General features: G+C 51.6%; 1 long non-coding RNA gene across 1 annotated transcript in view; it reads right to left on the bottom strand.

Moving 5' to 3' along the window:
• Window positions 1-15,447, bottom strand: part of LOC309639326 — a 17,243-nt gene extending 1,796 nt beyond the window's left edge. Inside the window, exons 1-4 of the long non-coding RNA XR_014251596.1 lie at window positions 8,669-15,447; window positions 6,429-8,346; window positions 1,245-5,460; window positions 1-648 (exon numbers count right to left, since the gene is read on the bottom strand). The exon at window positions 1-648 is cut by the window's left edge and continues 1,796 nt beyond it. This is a non-coding gene — a long non-coding RNA (uncharacterized lncRNA). The remainder of the gene's footprint in view (window positions 649-1,244; window positions 5,461-6,428; window positions 8,347-8,668) is intronic.
• Window positions 15,448-16,016: the final 569 nt, after the last annotated feature.

Below are 16,016 nucleotides of genomic sequence, written 5' to 3'. Positions count from 1 at the left end.
CAGAAAACAGGAAGTTATTTGGAGGCTTCTGCAATAACCCTGTCAAGAGGCGACGGTGGCCCGGGCTTGGGTAGTGGCTGTGATGGTGCTGAGATGTGTTTGGACTCTGGAAGAATTATGAAGTTGGAACCAAGAGCCTTAGCTGAGTGTGTAGTGTGAGCAAAAGAGAGGCGTCCAGGACGAGGCCAAGGTTTTTGCCCGAAACGGGGACAGAAGAAGGCTGGCACCGGCCTTCGCTGAAATGAGGACATTGTGTGGAGGAAAAGGTTGGGGGATCAGGTGGGGATCAGAGTCGGCTTTGATCGTGTTAAGCTTGGGTGTCATTTAAATGTCAGAGTGGAGGTGAGAAGCGGGCAGCTGGGCGAGCGAGGCTGACGATCAGGAGGGAGTCCAGGCAGAGAGACGAAAGGACCATAGGATGACCCTGGAGTCAGAAGGAGATGGCACCGCAGATGCAGACCAAGGGCACAGCCGGTGACCAGGGGTGGGGGTGGGGTGGGCAGAGCGGATCCGAGCTGCCAGGGAAGCCAGCCAAGGACCCCTCCCAAGGAGGCGGAAGTGACGCTGACCCTGATCCGACTGCACTGGCTGAGTCTTGGCTGCTGGGAATCCACAACTGGCCGAGTGAAGGGGCCTCTGGAGGATGATCTGGAATTTGTTTCTGTCGTTACTGGATTGACATAAGTCACTCACACTGACCCTGACCAAAACTGGGACCAGGTCACCTTAGCTCCTAAGTCCATTGATGGGCACCTGGGAGACACTCGATCAATATCTATTCTGTGGATTGAATGTTACTTTCCTAAAATAGGGACTGGAATCCCTCATTTATGGAGGCAAGGTGACAGCACAGGAGCTGGATGCCAGTGTCCTGACCACTGCCTGGAGGCCATCCCATCCCCTGATCTGTTAATTCTGCAAGAAACCAGCCTTGGTTTAGGACTTCACTCTGCTAAACGCTTCCCTTACTCAGGTCCTCAGGACAGCCCAGTGGAGCCTCAGTGAGGCCACTTTACAGGTGAGAACCTTGAAGCCCAGAGACCCTAAGTTACCTGCCCAAGGTCACACAGCTGGGAGGTGGTGGGGCAGGGACTTGAACCTGGGTCTGTCTGACAACAGAGCCTGTGTGTTTTGTTCTCCCACTGGCCTGGCCCACGCACATGCTGTTCTTTCCGTCAGGGACGCTCTTCCCTCTCTCACCCTCCCATCACCTCCCTACCGCCTACTCATCTTTCCAAGTTCACCTCCATTGTCACTTCTGGTCAGGCCCCTGTTGCAGGTCCCGGAGCTCACTGCTTCTTCCTTGTGGCACCTGCCAGAGTTTGTGATGAAATCATCACAGTGTCTGGGTTAGTTTATGGCCTGAACCCCAGCCCCCCACAACTCTAAGTGCCAGGAGGCAGGAAACATTCACTGAGTGTGTCCTGACCTTTTTTTTCACGACTCCCGAAATATGTCCCAGTTGCTCATGCGTGGCCATCTCTCCCTGGTCCTTCAAGGGCTTGTTACACGTGTTTTTAGGAAAGATGAAAGGGATTGAGAAACAAAATTCACCCTTCATCCTGCTCAGTCTCTGCTCAAGTCCCCTGCCTGTCCCTCCCCGACTTCGGTCCCCGCCACCGTCCGTTGTCTGACATAGCCCACCAGGACATTTTTATTCTCTTACTTTGTTGTACTTTTCTGCAAGCATCTGTCACTATAGGACACATCACAGTTTTATAGGCTTAGAGTTTCTGACTCCCAGTCTTAGATCATCAGCTCGACACAAGCAGGGACTGGTACATCCTTCTCACCACCATACCCTCAGAACCCAGCCCACAACCTGACCCAGGAAGGCGGTCCATAAACACATGAGTGAATGAGGAACCAGGTCATTCTCATACGCCTATATGCCAATCACCCAACTAAGCCCTTGATAGACATTTTCCTCTTGAAAGATCATAGCCATTCTGGGGGTTCAGCCTCCCATTTTGCAGATGAGTAAACCAAGGTTCAGGGGCAGTAGGTGCCTTATCCAGAGACGGAATTTCCATCCCGGCTAGAATATCCACCTCACCCACACTCTATGGCTTCCTCCAGTGACCAGCCCAGGATCGGCCTTATCGTAAGTGGTTGACACACAGCCTTTCGATGACCAAGAATCTGCTGGGCAACATCTTCCCAGTGGTTTACAGGAGACATCACTGCCCTGTAAGCGCACCTCTGACACACATCTGTCTTCGGCCTTGCTTTTCTGTAAACAGAGCATCCATTGTCTCCCACTCTCCTGCATTTTTTTAAAGAATTAATTGCCCTTTTTATGGTTTTGGTGTGTTTGTACTTGCGAGAACCCTGGCACCCTTAATCACAACAACAACATTCTCTATGAACAGTCATTAAGCACCAGCAAATATGGAGTGTATTAATGGGCAAACAGAAAGTCGGGGAAGAGGAAACTGTTTTTCTCTCGCAAAGTGCATATGAAAAGTTGATCCAAACCAGCGCGCTGCCATAAATCTGTTAATTCTGGCAAATTATTGGGAGGTGGCAGGAGCGGCGAGAGGGAAAGAGGCAAAAGGTCGGCCGGAAGCTGCCCACCCACTTCAGAAGGGAGGCACTGGGAGCGTGCAGCTCCGCGTCTGGTCCAGAACTGGCCGCTCCTTGCACGGGTGTCTCCCCTCTTGAAGCTGGTGTCCTGCAGTCTCTCTAGGTAGCAGGGGGCCATGGTCCATTAAGATCGGACCCTGGTGCTCAGATGAAGAAGAGGCAGGCCTGGGGCGGCGGGGAGGGCCACAGCCCTGCCGCGGGGCTCCAGGTTCTTTTTCCTTCCAATTGCGTCTCCGTCCTCTCTGGGCCCCTGACCTGGGCTGCCTTCTCCGCCCTCCCCTCCCCCACACCCATCCGCAGTCTGGTTTGGGCCTGTTTCCTTCGGCGAGGGCCACTCACTGCTCTTTCTGTTCTGGGACTGAATTGTGTTCAGCGCTGGGGGTGGGGGGAGGGGACTGACTGTGGGCCGTGTGTCAGTGTGTGTGCGTGTGCGTGTGTGTGTGTGCTCGCACTAGTCTTGGTGCTGGTGTGTTGGAGAGGGGGTCCGGGGGTCTGCTGGTGTCACTCAAAGGCTTCTGATAACAAAGAACGATTTCTCTTCTCGGTGGAAACAAAACCCAGCCTTCCAGAGGCAGACTGTTGCCCTCTCCTCCTCTCTTTCTCTCCCCGCACTGTCCCTCTGTCCTCCTCTCCTTCTGTCTCCTTCAGCCTGTTTTCTTTCTGTATCATTCTTTTTTTCTCCCCCTTCTTTCCGTCTTCAAATCACCTTCTCCATTTTTTGGCCTGTTTCTCATTCATATTTCTGCCTCTCACCGTCACTCTTCCCTCCCCCGTCCCTCTGTTTTTCTCCCTTTTCTCTCTCTCCTCTCCTCCCCCACTCCCCAAACACACTCAACCAGTAGAGTTTGGAGTTGCCACACCACTGATTTTCTTGCGAGCAGGAAGACACACGGACGCTTCTTTCTTGGATCCAGTCTTAATTCACAGATTCCGTGGGGCGCAGCGTGACAGCACGATGCAGATCGCCCAGTCCTCTTCTAGCCACATGTCCCCGGGATGCAGCCTCGGGGAGAACCACCAGCAGTGGGTTCTTCTGTCCTGGGCGCCTTTGCTTACCTCTTCCTTTCCCTGGCTGACAAATTCCTGCCACGCGCTGCTCCCTCCCAGGCTGGCTGGGATTTGCTCTTTGCTGCCCGCGGAGCCGGCTCCCGGGCCATGCGCTGCAGCACGAATAAGTTAATGTATTTACAGTAACTGCGTTCCTGGTTATACTGGAGGAAGGGGCTGCTTTGGTTAACGATTTATCACGGAGGCCGCTATGTTCAATGTGTTCCACGTGATTATTCGGCAAAGCTGCAATTTGGCACTTGTTCTGAGCTTGGAGGAATCGCTTCTCCAGAGGTGACCCTCGGCAGGAGATTGCATGTCACCGCGTGAGGAATGGCCGCAGCGGCCGTGATGGGTAGGCTGTCTGCCTCTCCTGACCTCAATCGCTTTCCTTTGGCGTGGAGGCTGGGGTTGACTCAAAGTGGTTATAATTTCTGCTGGAAGGCAGCGGAATGATGATGGGGTGCTGGGTGCCCACTGGTTGGCCAAGGTGCAGGCCCAGAACTCCTGTTGGGACTGGTCACCCTAATAGGGACAGGGCAAGGCTGTGATTAAATTAAGAGATGCCCTGGCTGAGGGGAGGGAGCTCTGGATTCAGAAGCCTGGCTCTTAGGGCCTGAAGCGAGCAGGCCAGGCAAGGAGTGTGTCCTGAGCACCTACTGTGTGCTCAGCGCCGTGCCAGGCTCTCATGCAAGTGTCCTCCCATCCAGCTGCCAGTGGCCCCATCAGCCTGCTGCCTGGTGGGAGGACAGAGGTGGTGTGGCCTGCTGGCCGCAAACCCCAACCCTGTGCTCACATTCCAGGGCTGCCACCCCCTAGCTCTGTGGCCCTGCAAAAGTGACTTGGGCACGCTCGTGACTCAGTTTTCCCATCTGTAAAAGGAGACAGGGTTAGGGTTAGGGTAGTGTTCCCTCCTAGGGTCATCCTGGGCCTCCAGTGAGCCAAGATCACAGAGTACTTAGAACAGGGCCAGGCACGGAGCAAGCCCTACAGAAGTGCTGTCGTCATCCACGTTGCTGCTATGGTTGTTCAAGAACGGATTAAGCAGACTCCCACTGGGTGAATAAGAAATCCGAGGCACTGAGACTTCTAGGAACCTGTTGCCAGATGCAAAGCTCTCAGGGGTTGGAACCGGGGACAGAAGACAGCTTGTTCACATCCTAATTCACCTCCCTGGCACACGACGCTTCGGAGACTTGTTTCCTTCCCTCTTTCCCTACTTCTCCTCCTCCTTTTTCCTCCCCTTCTTTCTTCCTCTCTAGTAATGGTTAGTTTTCCTTTGAAATCATGAGACACACTAGGGACCTGGCCATGTAAAGGACACTGGAGGGACTCTGTTGATCATTTTGGAGAACAGAGCAGACAGGGATGTCCGCAGTCAACCCTTGGCATGCACATGACAGAGCAGGTGCTCAGGGCCCACCAGGTTCTGAGTAGTCTTGGGTCCAGAAGTCTCCTTGAGTAGATCACTCCCCTCTCTGCGTCTCAGTTTCCTCCTCAAAATATGCCCGTCCAGCCGCCTGGGAGCTGGGTCTTCCCGGCCTCAATCCTGTCTCTACCCGGTGACAGCAGAGTGACCGTGGGCAAGTCACATGTCCCCCAGCCCCAGACCTCAGGGTTTCCATCTGCAAAAAAAATTGCCTCATGGGGATTATGAGGCTCAAGGGAGGAGAAGAATGCTCTCTGGGATACAGAGGGGAACATTCTTAGCATTTCCGGGTCTGGAAGGTTGAGCTTCATCCTAGTGTCCGGGCAGATCGTAACTTGCTATCTTGTGTCACCTGTCCACTCTGAGACACGAAAGTCCAACCCTGAGACTCCTCCCAACTACACGGATCAAAAGGACAGCCCTGCTCAGAAACCCAAACCTGACCACATCTCTCTCCTCCCTGCAAACTTAGTCTGAATCTTCCCCAGAAGCCAACTTGAAGGATTCAACACCAGGTAGTATTTTGGGGAAGGGATCCCAGGATGTTCACATAGGGGAGTGGGAAAGTGAGGCAGGTAATAAAGGGTATGTTATAAAGCCAGTTTTCACAGAGGGTGACTGGAGCTGGATCCCGCAGAGAAATTCTAGCAAACACCATAAAACACAAGCTTCTGCATCATTCCACTCAAGGAGTGAGGGCGCTGGGGTATTAATACACCATCTCCCAAGAGTGAGGGTGGCTCTGTGTTGGGGTTGGTGAATTCCCTGGCACTTGTCGCCTACCTTGTGGATCTCTAGAACAATCCCTCAGGCTCAAAGATACCTGCAGCAGCTGGGCACAATGAATCAATAAGGTCTGAGGGATGCAGGCAAGTTCTGATAGAGATGCTACACTGGATCCCTGCGCTCACAGAACCTTCCCTAATTCTCCAGTCTGTGTTAATGCCTCTTCCCATGCTTTTATGCACCCCTGCCTCCAGGGTCATGCTTCCTCCCACCATGTTTAACTGCCTGTTTATTTGTTCACTTGCCCCCATTCTGTGTTCCAGCTGTGAGTTCCACGAGACAGGGTTGTGTCTCATCCAACTCTGCATTCCCAGAATAAATGTTCAACGTTAAAAAAATAAATGGGTCCGTGGAGATGGGGGCAGGCGGAGGCCCTCAGGAGAGAGCTAATTGTGTGAGAGCAGAACCACAAGGAGAGATGCCAAAACCCTTGTAGGTAGCAGACATTTCCAGCTGCCAACATGATGACACTTTTCCCTGGATTCGCCCCAGTTCTGGCCATCAGCGTCCCCACCCAGCCCAATTTCAGGAACAGGAGAAGGGGAGCCACACCCTTATTAAAACCAAGGCCTTTGCTCACTGTGAAAGGGAACAGATGAATCTGAGATCATCCTTGGCAAGAAGTGCCGGGAAGCAGAATGCTCCTTTTTGGATCTTGATGGCAGAATCTCAGCACAGCTTCTGGCATGATTTCCATCTGTTGACACCTGTAATAATTGTGAAAAGTTTGAGATCATCTGTTGGGCCGTGATGCTCACAGGTCGTCCTGGGTCACTGGGTGTGAGGCATTGATGGGTAGCCCTTGCCCAGGACTCTGCTGAGGGAGTGTTTATGATTACAGCACCTTGGCGAAGATGCCCAAAAGATGGGAGGTGACCGCTTCTTGTTTCAACACTTCCTGTGAAACAGGAAGTAGAGGGAAAGGTACAGGAAGTGGAGAGAAATGTACAGGGAAGACATTTTTCAAAGCAGGCATGGCTTGTGGATTCACACAAGTTCTTAATATTTTCCATCCTGAGATGTTAAGAAAGCAGGACATGCTGTCCCTTACTAGCTCTCAGTTAAAACACCTTCTCATCTCCCAGTGTTGCAAGAACTTTGGGGGCAAAGGAGGAAAAAAGATGGACTGGAATGGAGGCAAAATAAGGGAGTTAAGGGACTTCCAGATCCTTCAGAGACGGGTATTTCACAACAATCCTGCCACACCTCCCAGCAAAGTTCCCTTCCTGCCACTGTCAGAAGCCGACAGCATGCCTACTTCACTTTTTGCAAATTCAACACACGGCTACCCAAGTTATTCCCTTTATAAAATGAATTCCCTATGGCCATCATGGAACAAGGAAAGCAATCTGGTTTTAAAATGGATTTTATTTTTGAGCAACTTTTTCAAAAGTAATGTTTGTGATTTAGCTAACAAAGACTTAACAGTACTTGTGTGCCAGACATTGTTCTAAGCACTTTGCTGATTCTCATTTAATTCTTATAACAACCCAACGAGGCAGATATCATTTTTATCCCCATTTGACAGATCAAGAAACTGAGGTGTGCAGAAATAGGGCAACTTGCTCAAGGCCAACAAGCTAGTAGGTCTAAAAGCCAGATGCAAACCCAGGCTGCTCGGGACAGAATCCATAGTCTTGACTCATGCATTTTTCTGCCTCTCTGAGTGAGGAAGGAAACTGACTGGCCCCTGGGTCTGGCCAGGTTGGGAAGAACCATACTGCTGTTTCTCACTAAGGGAGCTTCCAACAAGAATGGTCTGCTCTGGGCCCTCCCCCCTTCTGCAGTTTATAATTTGGGAGACTTGGGCTTCTCTGAATCTCTAGCCTCTAGCATGGAGTATGGTACCCTGCAGATGCTTAAGGAAGTGTTTATGGAATGAATGTTGGGTCAGTAAGAGAACGCACACGTGAATTTCTTGGCAGTGATGCTAGCTGCTCAAACTCGATGCACGTAGGCAGAGAAGAGAGAGAAACTGAGGCTGTTCTTGGAAGGCTCAGGTCAAACCCTTTCCTAACTTTGATAACCTTCACCTTTGCCTTTGTTATCTGGGAAATTCCATATGGAGACTGCAAGCTCCTTGAGTGCAAAATCCACATCTGACTTATCACTGGATGCCCATTACCTGGCACAGTGCTAGGCTCCTAGGAGGGACACTGCATGCTGAATACATGAGTAATTGGCAGAATGAGTGAGTGAGTGAATGGCCGAGAGAATGAATATATGTTCCCTACCTTGACAAGGGCCAGCTCAGTGGCTCCCAAACTTGTACAAACATGGGAATCTCCTGGAGAGCAACAGATTGCTGGGCCCACACCAGAAGTGTGTGATAAGGTCGGGTCACACCTAAGGCAGGTCTTGCGGGGGGCACCCGGGAATTTGAATTTCTGACAAGGTCCCAGGTGATGCTGAAGCTTCTGGTCCGGGGACTCACTCAGAACCACTGGTCCAGCAGCCTGGCTCACTGGTTCTCAACCTTGGTGACACAATGGAACCACCTGCAGGAATTAAACACAAAACAAAACTCTGATTCCCGGGATCCTTTCCCGGAGATTCTGATGTAATTGATCAGGGGTGTGGCTGGGCATCATTGAGCATCAGGCACCTTGATTTTTAAAAGCTCTCTGCGTGCTTTGAAGGTGTGGCACGATAGGAAAACCTTTCTTTGTGCCTTCATGGGTAGGTTGAAGGGCTCACGTGTGGCTTAGCTCACCCAGGGGGGCCTCCACTTCTGTGTCCCACTGGCCCCCCGCAAAATCCAAACCCCCTGCTTATGTCCTGTGGTTGTTCTAGGCAACGGCTTCTCAGGATGCTGCTTGCCTGAGATCTGATGTTTGTTGCTTGACGCTGTGGGTCCCCGTTCCAGCTCTCGCCCGCCCCGTTCGCTGCGATGTCTATTAAGAGCAGATGCTAGACCATTTCCAACAGGCCTGGAAGCTAATGCGCTGCGGAATGGATTCGGAAGGGCCTATTTCTTTGCGCACCGAGAAAGAGAGTGAATTAATGCTCAATGAAAACCTCCCGAGAACCAGGGCTGGTGGGGGGGGATCCTGGTGGCTAAATCAACAGTTATAAACTCGCCCAGTCATTTTTCATTATTTGGTACATTGGAAAGATATTTTCCTTTTCAAATGCAGTTGGAAATCCGTTTGGTCAAAAGTCGGTTGGAAACCTCATCAGCAGAGCCCCTGAAAACTCGCAGCCTCTGTCAGGGGATGCAAGAAAAATGGCTCAGGTCCCCAGCAGAAGTCAAGGCGACGGGGCCACAAAGGGGCATTGTGGGGCTGCCTTGGGCAGAGGCTGTGTGATTTTTTAAAAATGTTGCCCAAGGGTCCCAACTTTTACAAGGACCTGCATATATGGGAGTTTAAGCTTATAGATTTGGAAGGCAAAGCCACACGTCTCCTCCGGTTTTGAGAAGAGATCTCATCTGGGTTCCGGCCGCTCGCGCTCCATCCTCACGGGGACCTTTTCTGAGCTGAGGTGTGAGCAGAGCCTGAGCTAAAACATGCACCCCAAGGAGAAAATAAAAACCAAAGTGGGGCCCCACTCTCCTTGCACAGCTGAAGGGGACAGATTTCTCTAGGATGCGCTGCCAGTGGTGGTGTTTGAATGGGCGGTTATTCCTGACTGACGGCCCCCCTCAGAGGGAAATCCCTCGACAAGGTGAGGGACTCCAGTCTGAGCCACGGCTCTGCCCCCTCCGGGCTGTGTGACCTCACATTAGTCACTGGGCCTCTCTGAGCCCCATTTTCCTCTCTCATGAAAATGAGAGGGTCAGGGCTGTGGCAAGGTGTCCTTGAGAAGATGAGTTTGCACGCACCTGGCACCTGCCCTGGACAGCAAGGGATGCATGGGAATCTGAACCTGAGCGGGGGGAAACACCTTCTTCAAGTGGACCTAGCCCTGCCCCAGGGTCTGTGGCTCTGCAAGACCCTCACGCAGTCAGCAACCCGAATAGCTGTACTTGGGATCCCTTGATTCTTCCAGCCTTTTATTTATTCCTTCTGGGCAATGAATGAAACTGCCTCCTAGGTCATCGCTTTGCTTCCATGCACATTCCCATCTAACCCTTTCGCTGCATTAATTTGCTCAGGCTGCCCTCCCTCCAAGTTAAACTTCCCATCGCCGTTGAGAGGAAGACCCAACAACTCTCCAAGTTTGGGTATTTGCTCAATAAATATTAATTACGCACAAAATATGCTATGCTGAGCTGAGTGGACAGAGTTCCTGCCCTCAGGGAGCTGGACTGAAGGTTAGAGTCTGGGCTTATAATGTGGCTCTGACCCCAGGTTCTTGCTCGGCCCACATTTCAGCCAAAGCCAAATCTCAGAAAATGGTACCTCCATCCTCCCAGGTGTTCAGGCCAGAATCTTGGCCTCGTCATTGACTCCCATCCCTTCTCTAGTGGAGGAGCCTTCCTGTCTCTTCCAGCTTCTGGTGGCCCCAGGCACTCCTTGGCTTGTGGCCGCATCTCTCCGGCCTCTGCTGTGCATGGTCTTCTCTGTGCTTTGTGAGTCTTCTCCCCTTCCACTATGGGCACCAGTCAAGGATTTAGAGTTCCCTCTACTCTAGTATGACCTCGTCTTTATTATTACCCTAGTTTTGAATAAGGTCACGTTCTGTGGTTCCAGGTGGGCACGGCTTTTGTTGGGATTCAACCAACTACGGTAGGGATCCATTCTAAGGGCAAGTCAGTCAGTTCCGGATTTTATTTGCTAAAGCCCTAACAATTCTAATGACCATAATCATATGTATAAAGCCCCTACCATATGCCAGGCACTGCTGTAAGCACTTATACATACCTCAGTTGATCTTTAAAATAGCTCCATTAGTTGACACAATAATCCGATTTTACAGATGAGAAAACCGAGGGCTACACAGTGATGTGCCCAAGGTCCCCCAGCTTCTAAGTGTTTCCCAGCAGCAGTCAGCACTGACCACAGGCCCTGGTGTTCATGCAAAGGCCAAGTCTTACCATCTGGAGCCCGGTGAGGGGCAGGCAGGGCTGTCGCTGTCCCATGGCCCACAGGAGCCAGGCACTGCCTTGATAGAGGGAATGGGAATCAAGGACCTGGGTGCAGAGCCATGGGGGGGGGGGGGGCGGGCATGGCCACCAGTGGGCTCGCTGCCCACGCCAGGCTGTCCTGCCAGGCACATCACTCCCGTGACCGCTGCCTCGGCCAGGAGTAGGCAGCCCGCAAGTAAACAGTGTCTGAAACCTATTCTCATTAGGCTAATTTACGAATAAATTACCATATTCAATGGCCTTATTTTTACTGCTCATTAACAGGCCCATGATAGGATGATAATTACAGGATTTTAAGTGGCTAATGGCAGCTGGGGCGTCAAAAGCAGTTTTTACGAATCTGTTTATGGCAGTGAAGGTGACAGGAGGGGAGGGACATTGAAATGTTGAAATCACACTTTGGGAAAAAAAGCTTTAATTGTTGAGTATTTATTAGAGAGGAGGGAAGGCTGTAATTTAAAAATGAAACTCTGAAAAACAAAGGAAATTAATTAGTCTTCCCCCACCCCTCCACCCTCACCCCCAGCACTGTGACCTTCAGGGAGTGGGCAAGGGCTGGGCGGGATCCCAGGAGAGGGGTGAATCTGGGCTTGTCCTCTCCGCTTGGCTTCTGCTGCCCCTGCAGAGAAGGAATCCAGAGGCCTTGGAGCATCCTGGGAAGTCTGTCCCTCTCTGCCTGGGCTGGAGGCCCTGCTGATGGGGATCCAGGGAGGGATGCTGGAGGAAGGTAAGGGCTCAGCATCCTTTAAAGAGTGACAGTGTTAGACACATTTATCCTTTCATCCTGATCGCCATCATCACCTTCATCATCAGATCTCCTCTATTCCACTTCCCCTGCTAAATTCCCCATGCATTATTTCGTCTGACCCTTGCAATAATCTTAAGAGCTAATAATTATTCTTAACATCCATTGAAGGCTCCCTGTACGCTTTCCGTGTAATAACTCCCTTAAATGTCACAGTAGATAACCCCACGGGATTGGTACTGTTCTTATCATCCCCACTTTATAAAGGAAGAAACCAAGGCACAGAGAGGTTAAGTAACTTGGACAAAGTCACACAGCCAAGGCTTAGCTCTGCAACCACCTGGTATGCTCAGGTCCTGCTCGTTTTTATCACCTCCCGCTCTCATTGAATCCACAGCATGCCAGTGGGGTGGGCTTCAGGGCCCCACGTAACAGAGGCGGGAATGGAAGTTCAGAGAGGGTAAGCCACCTGCCCCCTGAGAGTGGAGATGGGTGGGTACAGGCTGCTCAGAAAAGGATTCTTAGGACTTGTTAGCTGGTGTCCAGGAGGAGCTGTTTAGAGGCTACTTTCCCCCCCTCTGTGGGTGCTTCTTGTGGGTTCCTCTCTCTCCTGCCCAACCCCCCAACTCCCCGCCCTGCCGACCTCCTCCTGACCAGCCCGGCTCCTCCTCCCCTCGCCACTGGCCCATCCATCTCGCTCCTCTGCTTTAGTATGCAGCCCTCGGAAAACAAACACGCAGCAGCCTGACAGTGGGAATAAATATCGCGGCGATGTTGATTAGCATTTGATCCCAGCTGGGGCTCTGGAAGCTAAAGTACTGGAATGTCTTGGCAGTTTTTTAATGCTGAATAATTTGATTAGATCAGTGACTGAGGCTGCTGCTGCGGGTGAGATAAACCCTCCCCACATTACAGGGGAGAGAGGCAGGGCACGCAGGGAGCACATCCCGGCCCCCCCAGCTCGGGCTCCTCCGCCCTCTGCTTCCTGCTTGCCTCTCTCCCCATCTCTCTCCCCGTCTCTCCTTCTCCTTCCCTCTCTTCGTCCCTCTCTCTCCTCCCCCCTCCTCATCGTTCTCCCTCTCTCTCTTCATCTCTCCAACTCCCCCCTCCCCCAGCCCCAACCCCACCGCCTCCTTTTATGAAGCCTTAAATACATCATTTAATCAACTCCACAATTTCAATTTCGCACAGTTGTCAGCTTGAATGTCTGACGAGGTGGTGAAGACCCCACAGATTGCGGGCAGGGGTGACAGGGCCACCGGTCCTCCCCCCGCCCCGCCCCAGCCTTCAAAGAGCTCCCAGCCTCAGTCCCATGCCCCCCACCCCTCCCCAGCCAGCCCAGAGCGATTCCTGAGGTTTCTGTTTCCTTATGGCAACTGTCAGTCAGTCATGTAGATGTTTCTCTTGTCATCAGTGTGAAATTTCCAGAGTGGCCTCATTATCCGCTTACTCCAAATTTGGAGGCAATATTTCTGTTTGAAGGATCATAATCTCCATTTAAAACAAAAATAACATCTCCTCAGGTAAAGGAGGAGTCGGGGAAGGGACATGACAGCTGGGGACAGCCCCAGCCTAGATGAATTATCTCGGTTTTTCGATAGAGACTTACACAGGCAAAGCCCTTTGCTGACCTGACCTAACACAGAGCCCACCTTTCTTGAAAGCTGTTTTTTTCTGGCCCCACTTGACTCTAAAATATGCATCCCTCCCTCTATCCCCGTCACCTTCATCTCATCTGAACCATCTGAGAGGCACTGCTGCAATAACAAAAAAGGAATGGGGGCAAATGGACGGGAAAGAGTGGGGAAAGCTTCTTTCTTATGCAGATTCAGTTCCGAGCACTTCTCCCAGGCTCCAGCGGGGTGTTACCTGAACCCCATTAGCCACAGGGAAGGCTGTGTGTTCTCACCAGTGGCATTGCAAAGCCATCTGACCTCCTTCTCCATCCGACGCTGTCATCTCATCACCGGAGAGTCGGGCTCCAGCTTTATTTGTTTTTCTCAAATGGATCCAGAAATGGCTGGGGGAGGCACTTCCCAATAACTGAGTGCTGGCTTTGTCGGGAAAAGCCACACTCAGGGCTCAAATTGTCCTCAGGCTGGTGTGGGTGGAATGAAGCTGAGCTGAGTGTGTGTGTGTGTGTGTGTGTGTGTGTGTGTGAGAGAGAGAGAGAGAGAGAGATGAGTTGGAGGGAACATTGAAACCAATCCAGGAGTAGGTTTTCTTACTGCTGTGTGACCTTAAGTAAACCGACAGCCTCTCTGAGCCTAGATGGCCTCATTTGCAAAACAGGGACAATGAGAAAACCTACTCCGTCCTCCTTGGGGGACTGTATGATTATAGTCCATATGAGTAAAATGAGATGAAGCTGGGGACCCTCTTCATGCCCCCGCCCACCCTGCTGTGAGCTTAGTATAATCATTGTGGTCCTGGCCATTTACTCACCCACAGGGGACCCATGCCCACCTTCCTGCTGTTGGAGCTTGGTCCTGCCTCTTCGTCTCTCCAGGCCTCAGTTTTCCCATCAGCAAGAGCTGTAAAATGGGAATATTCGTGCCTACCTGCCAGTTACAGGGTGAAGCCTGAATCAAACGTGCCTGGTGCTTCTGGCTCCTTGCTCCCCACCCCCACTTCCCTCTCCAATTTTTCCCTACAGGCATTGAAACTGTTCTTTGGGCTAGCCTTTGCTAATTGAGAGTTCCAACTAGCTTTCCTGCTAAACATAATGCAGGGTTCACATCTGCAAGTTGAAGTGTGGTCTCCTTGAAGCCGGCTTCATTGCAACTTGCGTCTGTGTTCCTGGTGCCCAGGGCACAGTGCCAGGCACAGAGTAGGAACTCAATGAATGAATGAATGAATGGATGGATGAATGGATGGATGGATGGATGGGTGGAAACCCCGCCATCTGCAAGTCAGTGCCTTGTCTTGTTTTCCATAGGACCCAGCCTTGCCTTCCCTGTGTGGCATTCTGAAGTTCCAGAACACAGGCGTTTACAAGAAACTGGGAATAAAAGGGTTTGATCTGCATGCTGCTAACATCTCTTGCAAAAAGAGGAATAAAAAAAAATGCCAGTTCCTTCTTTGGGGGAAGAGAAGGCGTCAAGACATGTTAAATGGTTAGGAAGAAGGCGGCTGCTTGTTTTCCTTCTGCCTTTTGCAGGCTGGAGGGGAGGTGGGGGAGGTTCATTATTTTTCGGTGCTCTGAAGGCAGGTGAACAGGAAAGGCAAACTGCCGGCTGGCACCGGGTTGGGTGGCTTTGAAAAATGTAGCGCTCTCAAGGCAAGGGAAGGGTTTGATGCAATTTAAAAAAGACAGACTCCCACACCTCTCAGATCCATATGTTTCCATGCAGATCTAGGGCGCTACCGCGGGCTTTGCAGCCTCTCCCGGCTGTTCTGCTGATGCTCCGAGGACCCACGGCTCTCGGAGCAGGAGGCAGACGGGCTGAGCACCCACCCGGGTGGGTGCGAGCTGCCAACAGCAGACTCCGGGCTGGGCTGTGGCAGCAAAGCGGTGACACGGCGCCATGTGGTGCCCGGCGCGTGTGTGCCATCAGGTTGCCGCTGTCTGGGAGAAGGTAAGAAGCTGGAAAATTTTTAAAAAGTAAATCAATCAGATGGTGTATGTATATGGACTAGTGCTAAAGGGGTCTGGGGCTGTGACTGCTGCTGGTCCCTTCCCTCTGTAACAAGGTCAGCCTACCACTGCCAGTGGGTTTTGTTTTCTGTCTCAAGTGGCATTCCTGTGCAATAAACAGGTATGTGGCAAAAAAAATAATAATAATAATTCTGGAACCAACTGTGTTTGTGAAACACCAGTTCTGATCTCCCTCCTTCCCCTCTCCCTCCTCCTCCTTCCCCCCTCCCTCCCTCACCCCTCCCCCCTCCCTCTCTCCCATCTTTCCATCCTGTTTTCCCTTTCCCACTTTCTTCTTCCTCCCTTCTTTCTTCCTCCCACCCTTCCACTTCTGCATTCAACGAACAACTTTTAAACACCCAGGAATCATGCAGTTGTTAAGACAGATCATGTCCCTGCCCGTATGATGCTTACCTTCTGAAAGAGAAAGCATGAAACCAGTAAAAAAAATGAACAGGCAAGCTAAATTCACCTAGTGACCAATGCTATGAAGGAAAAAACCCAGGGTGACGGAACAGGGTGTGATGGGTAGAGGAGGGGAGGACCACTTTAGGGAAGGTCTGGTAAGGCCCCCTCGAGCGGTGATGACATTTCCATTACCTCCTGCACGAGGAGGTGGAAACAGCCTTGCTTTTGTAAGTTGGAACAGATTCAGTAAAGTTCTTGACTGCAGGACTTGTCAGAGCCTTCAGTGCACAGGCATGCCTTGTGTTTTGAAAAACAGGAAAGCCATGGTGTCTTTGGAAGCCCTGTGCTA

Source organism: Balaenoptera physalus, assembly GCF_965194825.1.
Source record: "Balaenoptera physalus genome assembly, chromosome: 12".
In the NCBI taxonomy this organism is placed as follows: Eukaryota; Metazoa; Chordata; class Mammalia; order Artiodactyla; family Balaenopteridae; genus Balaenoptera; species Balaenoptera physalus.
Note: the sequence above shows the minus strand (reverse complement) of the source record. Positions and strands in the feature narration are given on the sequence as shown.